The sequence below is a fragment of the Limulus polyphemus genome, unplaced genomic scaffold (genome assembly GCF_000517525.1).
Source record: "Limulus polyphemus unplaced genomic scaffold, Limulus_polyphemus-2.1.2 Scaffold3423, whole genome shotgun sequence".
NCBI classification, from domain to species: Eukaryota; Metazoa; Arthropoda; class Merostomata; order Xiphosura; family Limulidae; genus Limulus; species Limulus polyphemus.
In genome coordinates, this window is record NW_013669033.1 from 109,838 (window position 1) to 121,060 (window position 11,223).

Genomic DNA, 11,223 nt, shown 5'->3' on the forward strand with positions numbered 1-11,223 from the left:
GTTAAATTAAGTAGTGAGCATAGATAGTTAAATACCGTCACGACAGTAGAGTGTAGATAAAAACTAAATTTAGTTGTATATAGTAGTTACACACACACACACACACACACACATATATATATATATATATATATATATAATTTGAACCTATCTATAATTTAGTGTGTGCAAATGTCGTTAGTTACGCATGCCTAACCCAAGTTCATTCTTGAATTTCTTTAGATCATATTGTATATAAAAGACATATTAATACCAGAAATAAACCACCTTATAACACCAAATGTTGTTTGTATTTAATTAGACACTCAAAGTTTCGCTTTACAGCTTCTACAGGAGCATTCACTAAAACATAGAGCCTTTACCATAACAAGCACAAAACTGGCGTTCCATCCAGAACTTGATAATATTAAAAATTCTCAAGAAGACCAGTTTTCCTGAAAACTTAATTAACAACATTATGAAGAAATATCCACGAATAGTGAACACCAGTGAAACGCTAGTATTTGGTGTACATAAACTATAACGATATTGTTACCGTTTATGAGTTCTTTATGTTTTAAAAGTAAAATAAAATATTGAACATTTTATACATTACATATTAATAAATTTCGCTGAAAGACATTTATAAACCTTAATTACACATCAAGAGTTTTTTTCAAGGCGAAGAATTCGATTCCAACACTATGGCGGTTGTATACAAATTTACACATATTTGAGTCCAGAAGATGACGTGAAACCACGTTAAAACATTTGGAGTGACTTTTACGATCATTGATCGGTTTAAATAAAAATTGTGTAGTATAAAATGTTGTTCGTTTGTGGATTTTAATACTTTAAATATATACTAGCTGGAGTACCCGTCCCGTGCATGGAAGTTATGTAAATTCATGATTAATGAAAGGTTATCTTAGGACATGAAAAAATGCTTCCCATATATGTAATTGTAAAAACGTTCATAAAAACTACGAAACACAAAATGTGAAAACGCAACTTTGCATGTATCTCAGCATAGACCCAAAAAATCTTCATACCAAATTTGGTGAAGATCCATTAACAGAGTGTGAAGTAGCGACAAAAAACGCCCATAAAACCGCAAATATGAAAATTTTTATGGACCTAATGAACCTCCATTTCAATTTTGGTGAAGATCCATCTACACGAAGTAGTTACATGGACATACAACAGATAGTAATATTATATTTATGTGGATACACAAGTTCCTTGAACATTAACCTTTTAAGTTTATATTGATAGTACGGTATGTTGCTTAGTGTTTCGCATCAAAATACATATCAAACCAACCTAAGAAATCAACCCAGTATTTACATAAGCTTCAACAACACGCGTAACGAGACACCTTGCGGTAAAGAACTTCAACATTTTCTGCTCAGCAGAGGAAGGAAGAACGTTGCAGATAAAACTACCTTTATTAATTAGACATTTGGAATTAATACTAAATGATATATCTTCGTCTTTTTCTTATAAGCTTAATATTGTTGTGTAAGTGACACAGACAATACCATAACACAGAGTTAAATAATATATAATAAACTGATAAAATACATATGTTTTGTTTCAATTTCGCGTAAAGCTACTCGTAGGCTATTCGCGCAATGAAAACTGAGTGACCATCACATTATAACCCCCTCATGTTGAAAGTGCAAGTGATGGGATTCAAACCCGCGACTCACTGATTGGGAGTCGAGAGTCCTAGCAACCAGGCCACGTAAATGTAACAAAATAAGTAAGTGAATGAAAAGCACATCATAGTAATTCAAAATGAGGAAAAAAGAGAGAATGAAATATCCTTTTTACAAAATCTAAACTACTGGTTAAAAAAAAGAGAGATGGTTTAATTTCTTTGTATTTCGCCCAAAACAACACTAGCCGTCCCTAATTTAGCAATTAAAGACTAGAGGGAAGGAAGCTAGTCATCACCAACCACTTCCAACTCTTGGGCTGCTCTTTTACCAACGAATAGTGGGATTGACCGTCACACTATAACGCCCCCACGACTGAAAGGACGAACATATTTGGTGGGACTGAGATTTGAACGCGTAACCCTCAGGTTACGAGTCGAGCGCCCTAACCACCTGGAAGAAAGAGAAAATAAACGAGAGAACATAGGTGTGGGTGTAAAATGTAAATGACAGTAAACGATTGAGAAAATCGTCAGAAAGAAACACTAAATGAAAGAGATTTTTCGTTTAATCATGTTCTTAAGTTTTAATTAAGAGACTGTTTCTCGCATTCACATGAAACAGACTTTAAGACAACTAGTGTGAGATGTGAAAGATCGTGTTTATTACCGCTAAGATGTCAAAGAATGAAATATTTTTTGCAATTAATCTATCAACTAAAGCTCAAGGAAGAGTGAAAATGAGAAAGGAAACTGTTAAAAATGTCAAACTTGGTTCAGTTGCCGATAGACGCATCACAGTGTCATCGATGTATCTACCGTAAAAATTAGGGATATTGGAGTTCAATGTAGCCAACAAGCAAACTGGCGTAAAAAGGACCCATTTTAGCACCCATGCAAACGCCATAAGTTTGTTAATAAACACTGTTCTTAAGTATGAAGGTGGTAAGTTAAGTACGAATTCTGTTATTCGCAATACAGTGTCTGTTGGAAAACCAAGATCTTCTCATCTGTGCAGAAAAACAACTTTAAAGCTTGTAGACTATCATGGTATCTTACAATATCTTCTGTGAAAAGGAGGATAGAAAAGTTGGTAGGAAAGCGAAAAGTACTGATTAACTGGATGGCATGAGAGGAATCTTTGATGTTACTGTTTTGATTATGTGGAAGAGTGAATAATATCAAGTAAACTAGAAATCAGTTCAGAGGTGCAATTACAAACTGATACTATAAATCTTCCAGGATTTTTGGGTTTATTAAGTTTGGAAATACTAAATCTTTCTTTTCCATAATCAGTGGACTGCAGGTCTATTAAATCTTGTAACATTATTATTCTTGTAGTTGAAATTTACCTCTGTAAAACTCCTCGTTTAGAAATATCACAATACCAAGGGTCCGTACTCAGCTTTTGACATTATGTACACGTAAAATACATTGTTTCCCTTTCTAGTGCTCTTCCACTGGTCTTATCTTGAAATCATTTGTTAATATATTATACTTATTGATTCACTAACTCAGGCAAATTTTCTGTGGAAGATATTGAAATCTTATCTTGAAATCATTTTGTTAATATATTATACTTATTAATTCGCCCCCCCCCGTGGCACAGCGGTATGTCTGCGGACTTACAACGTTAGAATCCGGGTTTCAATACCCGTGGTGGGCAGAGCACAGATAGCCCATGGTGTAGCTTTGTGCTTAATTACAAACAAACAAATAATCTTATTGATTCACTGACTCAGGCACATTTTCCGTGGAAGATATATCTTCCACGGAAAATTTGCCTGAATCAGTGAATCAATAAGCATAATATATTAACAAAATGATTTCAAGATAAGATTTCAATTGAAGTCATCACCGGAGTTTTGGAAGATGCGAGGATTATATTCAGTACAATTGAAAAATGTTCAGGAATGGTATGTTTCAAAGTTACCGTTTAGAACACTTAACATGCAGGTTTCTAAGACGTTTATTTAAGGAAAAAATACCCATTTTCTTCTTTCTTTTTCTATATGTAGTGGTTATGTTTTTCATGTTAAGAAATTGTTGTATAATTAACTAAAAAAGTATAATGTAACATCAGTGTTCGAGATATTGACACCGTTCCAAACATGTTAGTCTAACTCAGAAACTAAGAATGATGTTATTCCATAACTATATGTATGAATAACAAAACACGAAGTCATTTTAGAAGCAATACAGCATTTTTTGTAACAAAATACACCAGTAAGTATGGATGAAAAAGGAAGAAAGTTAAACTAAACTACGAATTTTTAGCAGTGGGTTGGAATAAAGTTGACATTATAAATATTTTAGAATTTCCACGACAAATAGATATCACTTTTTCTTATACCAAATAGGAAGACAAGTAATAATCTTATTCTGTGTCTTTTGGTTGCTGTTTTTTTAAAGAATTATTAATCCAAACGTTTCATGATTGTTCAGATTTTATGACTTGAATTTAATTTCAAAAGTTAAAACTGTTTCACTTTTATCGTGTATGCTTACGACAATACAAGCAGAAAAACACTTTTAATTAAGGCTGCAGACATAGTAAGCAACAGAGCTCGAGTTAAGGGCGATAAAATTCCTAATATTGTAATCAGTAGTATGTTAAGCCTATAACTTGTACAGACGTATGACCTACTATTATTTTTCCTACAGCTAGAAATTGTTACTACACTCCAAGAAAGATTATGGAATGCATTTGTGGCTTTCAATTGGATTGTAAGTCCGATTCTATTGGCACTGATAGTACTACATATTCTAGGTGGTCCTTATAATGATGACAAGTTATCGTTGCTGGTTATGGTATGTATTGTTTGTTTTTGAATTTCGCGCAAAGCTACACGAGGGTTATCTGCGTTAGCCGTCCCTAATTTAGCAGTGTAAGACTAGAGGGAAGGCAGCTAGTAATCACCACCCACCGCCAACTCTTAGGCTACTCTTTTACCAACGAATAGTGGGATTGACCGTCACATAATAACGCCCCCACGGCTGAAAGGGCGAGCATTTTTGGTGTGACGGGGATTCGAACCCGCGACCCGCAGATTGGGAGTCGAGTGCCATAACCACCTGGCCATGCCAGGCCTATGGTATGTATAAAAGTTTTACAGAATTATAAACCTTGATATATTCCCTCTAATAATGAAAATGTGGCATATTATTTGAAATTCGTTTTTCCGACAGCTTGTTGAATTAAACCTGACACATGAAGAATTCAGATATCCTAATCTTCATATTCATCCATTATTTTTCAATTGTACGGGTAGAAAATAATAATAATATCGATAAAATAATAAACTTGCCCTGTTAAATAAATTATGGGAAAATGCATTATTATGCATTGCAAGAGGTCACGTAAACAGTCAACAGTGTCAGATGACTTTCTTCGTTAAAAGTTAGTTTAGTTTTATTCAAGACACATTGAATATGTGTTTTTGCTTGATACACAAGTCGCATGATGTTTTAGAAAATTTGATAGGATAAGAATTTGGAAAGAATATATTGTTCGAAAAGTCTTGATTGAGTTGTTTTCTAGACATCTATATGCAATTCGACATGTTTTTTTTTTTACTGTAAATATAATGTATACATAGTTTAACACGTTTTAATTACAATTCTTAGCTTGGTAATGTATACACTGTTCAACAGGTTTTAATTGTAGTTTAGTGATTGACGTGCTGGATTGCGGAATGGAAGGTCCAAGGTTCAAGTCTTGCTTTGCTGCTGAACACCCGCCGCATTTTCAACTTTGGAGAAGTTGTAGTTATAAGATTTAATTTCACTTTTCATTTAAGAGTAGCTCCATACGTGGAGGGTACTGTAGACTGGTTGCCCTTTGGTCAACATTTATAAACCTTAGGTGGCTATGCTTGAATCTTAGGGTTCTTTAGCTTGTCCATTAGTCCATCTGTCACTTAAGGTGAGGTTTCAGGGCATGCCCTTTGTGACATCCCGTTTCATCTGTATTTTGTTAGTCAAGGAACATTTACTGAAGGTGGTCTTAGTGAATACTGACTACGTTAAAAGTTAGGCATTGAACTTTGTTTTTAATGGAAACCAGCATAACTATTACGTATCTCTATTTGATCAAGGCTAAACCATCAAAAATCTATAGTCCTCTAAAGACCAAGGCATATAAAGTTTTCAAAATAGCTGGTATATTTAGCCAGAACTCTTGACGCCACCTTTAAAAGCATTGCATTATATTTCTAGCATTTTATGCTTTAATATTTCTAGTTTTAATCATCATACTTGTCTATTCTGGTGCATTTGGATTAAAATAACGAATGCTAACCAAATTTAAACTGTTTTATTGAGGAAAATGCCTTTATAAGATAGAAAAGAGAGACTTAAATATATGAACAGTTTTTGCTAGATTATGTTAACAGAAAAATCGTGAAATGTGTGGTTAAATAATATCTTTAAAAAATGTTGTTCTTACTCAATAGGTACTGTGTCGATTTGTGGTCATAGTGCTGTTCTCAATGTCCATCATCAGTGTTCCAGATTATTACATGGCCATCATTGCTGTACGTATTGTCCATGATGAGTGCTTTGAAACTTATGACACTTTGGTAAGATATGATGATCCAGAAGATGAAAGTGATGAACATGTAGAGATATACAGTTTGGTACAAGATGAAGATCTAGAAACTAGTGAAGGTATCCTAAATGAAGAAATACTTTATACACATGCGAATGAGTTGTCAGAAGGTCATCAGGCAAGTGAAGATATGGCTAATGATAAATCTTCAGAATGATGTTGGGAATTATTACCTCATCTGAACACAAATGTGGGTTTTATACATCACAGCAAACGCTTTAAAACAAATAAAATGAGGATTTACAATAACTAACAGATATAAAATTGAAGTAGAAAATGTAAGTAATACGTTCCAATAATCACAGTTTTTAGTTGTTTTTTTTTAAAGAAAGAAAGCCCAAACAGTTTCCTAATTAACCTTTGGAGTTTGTGGCTTTTGAAGACATTTTCCCCTGAACTAAATGCTGTTTTAAGAGTTAGAATTTTCAAACAATTACGTTTACTTGAAGAATTTCACTTTAATACGTGTCATGCATCGAAATCTTGTATGTATAATGTTGCGGGGTTGTACATAGACCAAATATATTTATTTACCTGCTGAGAGTGGTTTTAAGTTAATTGACTACCATAATCTGTAGATACTTAAATAATAGAAGTGCTTTATTAATGTAATGTCATTACTAGATGGCAGCTTCGCCGTATATATATATTTATACATACACACACAGGTAGATAGATAGATAAGTCACGCTGACCTGTGATAAGACTATTATTATGATAAATTAACACTAGAAAGTACTCTCATCGAAACTGCTAATAAGATCAACACAAACACCATGAGCCTGACATCAGCAACAGCAGAATATACTGAGAAATTTAGATGCAATTCAAAAGGTTATATCAAATGTACTTCAAAAAATAACTTCCCAAATACAAGTAGCTTCTTACAGAAATATCCAGTTTCAAACATTTTCTGTTAAGCCTTAAAGAAAACGATATTTATTTAAAACGTTTCTTGAGTTTAAAATGTCTTTAATATATTTATTTAAATTTTCACATCCTCAAATCAACCTCAGTGTATCCTAATATTACAAATAGATGGCACCACCATGATAATTATCACCTCTGTAGCCACAGAATGTGGTTTCACTAAATACCAATATCACATGATACCCAATCTTTAGGTCTCTTATTAATCATAAGTTTGGCTTTACAGAAAAAATATTTAATTGTAATTTATTTATTTTTTAGAAATTTACTTAAAAATAAATTTAATGAACGTAAATATAAATTCCAAAAATCTATTTAATTTGTCTATATTTATGCTATTTACAAAAGTCACTAGATTTTCGTAAAGTACATTATTTTATTTTCTCAGATTATATCACAATAAAATTCTATTCTAATAAGTGTGACTTTAAAAATGTTCAATTACGTATAGAAAATTATCGTTATTACAAAAAGAGCGTACTAATAAATGAATGAAATTTTTAACGACACATTTACTTGTGATTCAATATTTTCAATGCATATAATAATTGCTTAACATCTTTGGTATAATTAAACTTCTTAAAACAAATTTTTTAGAAACAAATCAAAAGATTATTTTCATTTCACTTTACACGGAAATGGAGAACAGTTTTTGGTTCTGGCTACACTTTATACTACCTGACAGCATCAGTATTTCTCCCTCTCTGTATGTATAACTACTCCTTGGTCGCTGGGCCAATCTCACCCATACTTTGTGGGATGATAGTCTGGAACAAGGGGCATGTTAATGGAGAGGGGGACATAACCCCCTCCATCCCATTATTGCTATTTCTAAGCTTTTATTGACTTTGACGCAAGTTAACGTTAACTACATTCATATATAGCGCTACATTTTTACATCAAACAAAAAGCTTGATGAAATATTCCATCCACCGGAGGGATAGCGGTAAGTCTTCGTATTTACAACGCTAAAATCAGGGGTTCGATTCCCCTCGGTGAACACAGCAGATAACTGGATGTGGCTTTGCTATAAAAACATACGCATACACACATTAAATTTTGCATAACATAACATACACACAATGTGAGGGAGGGCACACAAACGTCTTATATACCTCAGATTGCGCTAGCATTTTCTGTGGAGGAATGTAATGAAAAAAAATAGCCGCCACTATTGCAATAATACATAAACTCAGATGAAGTTGATACGACAACAGCCACCATAACGTTGGTATAAAAAGAGTCATTTCTTGAATTATACCCACTTCCTACTTCGACCCGTGACCTTACAACTTTATTCCATAAGATACTTCTACGGCCAATGACCGTCAATTAATTAATTAATAACGTGAAACACTGTGGAAAGACATTAAGATGCGGGTGTTGAAGACGGGTAACAGAAAGCACCCCTATCGTCACTACTTTGGCTGCTACATAATTCCTACAAAGGTACCCTGATCATCACACAGTGTATACCATTTTTTAAGTATATACTTAGTGAGTTCGTAAAGCTTATTCAAAACTTTTGGTGAGGTAACAATGAATATTGTAATAATATGTTATGTTATAAATAAACTGTATGAAAGTTGGGATTTGGGTTATTTATCATAGCATCCACCCACACATTTTTGAAAGTTCCTAACCCGGAAAAAGGAAGGGTACCTCAGCTTGTATGTAATTTACAATATATAAAAGACCAACTTCGTTTCATTACCATTAGTTTTTTAATGATGATCAAACTTATCTTCCATGAACACGGTTACAGCACTTAAATTGTCAACATGATCATATGAAAGTAAAACTTGCCGCTTGACATTAAGACTTCATAAGGTCTTTAACTTTTTTTTTTTTTATTTTTTTTGGAATTCCGATTTCCAATACGAGAATATAACCTATTTTCCTGCTACCACAGAATGATCAAATAAAAAGACCAGGTGTTCATTTAACTCTGTCAGCATCCCTTGTTTCTTTTCGTTAAACAAACGTTAACTATAGCTATTAAACACATCCATGACTTCAATGAGCTAGTTTATTTTTTAATTTGGTTTTATATTTATTTCATTGGGAAAAATTATTTGAAGAGTTTGAGAATTCTGTTAAGACACAAGTCAAGTCTCACAAAATTGAAATATTATTTTAGGTTTCATTGTAATGAATTAAATAAAAACGTATCTATAGAAAGTACATAAATTAACATTTTTCAAGCAGTAACAAATTTAAGCCGTTTTTTAACGAACGTGAAATATGAACAGAATTTTGAAGCTAAATAAAATAACAAAAATTGGTTTGAGATATCTGCTTATTTATCATGCTTCTTTAAATGATTTAAAGACTACTTCACAGGTATTTGTATCATCTCTACACAGTTAATATATTATGACAACGTCCATTCTATAATTGCATCTGAATTATTTATACACAGCTTGTAGTGCCACCTGTAGACATCTTCAAAAATTTACGATGCCACACTTCTGTCTTCTTTCATGGTGGTTTAAAAGGAAAATAGAAAATTTATGCTTTACTATACTAATATATATTTTATAAAGAAAAACGTTGTTACCAATTAGCAGTATCCTTCTTCGAGGATGCTAAACTATTTTGTTATATTGGTGAATTTGTGAAAAAAATTTAGTTACATTTTAAACAATACAATTCTTATGATGTTTGATATCCAGAATTTTTAAATGTTTGTTATAAAAATAATTTGCATCGAAAATTTGAGCAAAGACTATTTACATATTTCAAACTGCAAGATACAAGTATCTTCTAAAAATATAATACATTTATACAGCACTAACAAAGCTTCTGTAATTATGTATTCCTGCTGAAACTATATAAATTGTATTTTAGGTTTAATCTTTTTCCTTAATGATGCGCTAAATATTATAACTCATCCCTTTAATCTGAATATGATTTAATAACTGTCTTTCCTTCTTTCAGTGATAAGTTAGTGGGTTTACAGCGATAAAAATCGGAGTTTGATACTTACAATGGGCACAATGCGGATAATTCATTAAGTAGTTTTGTGCTTAAACAACAAAAATGAAAAAACAATGCTTATCCTACTACTGTTGTTGGAGCATTTCTTGTACTCTATATTGTAGATCTTATATTAATAATTCAAATAAACTTATAACCCGGTAAATATATTAACCTATCGGACTCATCCTGTCTATTTTCACGAATCTTATTCTTTATCCCAACCTCCGAAGATGTTTTAGAGTTTCACTTCCGTCATTCTACTTTCCAAAAATCAGCCAGGGGGGTTATATATCTTATTTGTCTTGAAATTATGTATTTAAACAGAAAACAACATTTGAAAAACAACAACCGGCCCCTTGGCGTATAAATTTCAAAGATTTATTTGCCTAGAACCAACCCCGTTCTTTTTTTTTTAATATTCTTCGAGCCTGATGACATCAATCTCTTGTGTGTATTGAAAATGGTGAATCATGCACTAAGGCTTAGATTGATTGGTAAGTTGGAAATGACATTTTAATTATAGTAAGTATATGGTAATACAATGGTTGTCATAATTCAGATTAAACATTTTTAACATACTTAATATAAGTAGCAACCCACTCACTAGTGTGACTGAAGAAAAGGATCTTGACACCTTGGTGGATAAGTAAATCAAGCCATCGAAACAGTGTCTTGTTGTTATTCGTAAAGCTAATATAATTGTGGGTGTACTTATAAATATATTGATTACAAGTCAAAAATGATAGAATTCTCCAAATACAAATTACTAGTTAGGTATCATTTAAAATATTGTGTACAGTTTTTTTCTCTTTATCTAAGAAAAGATACTGACTTATAGGAAATAATTCAGAGAACGGATGTACTAGAAAGGTGGAAACGCATGATATATGCTAGTCGTTTTACATACATGTGGCCGAGAAGGTCGTTGAATTAATGTGGTTCTAGCGACTTTCGTTCCTTTTCATGCTACTGAAGTCATACATGTTTTGCACATGGTTGCAATACTGCTTGTTGTGCAAGAAGGTCGACAGCTTGTGTCCTTCAAAGGTAGTTCAGGTGGTGT

At 32.6% G+C, this 11,223-nt stretch overlaps 1 long non-coding RNA gene across 1 annotated transcript in view; it reads left to right on the forward strand.

The window, feature by feature from the left end:
* The window catches only part of LOC111088254, an 11,422-nt gene extending 3,150 nt beyond the window's left edge, over positions 1-8,272 (forward strand). The window contains exons 2-3 of the long non-coding RNA XR_002612838.1: positions 3,889-3,891; positions 8,130-8,272. This is a non-coding gene — a long non-coding RNA (uncharacterized LOC111088254). The remainder of the gene's footprint in view (positions 1-3,888; positions 3,892-8,129) is intronic.
* Positions 8,273-11,223: the final 2,951 nt, after the last annotated feature.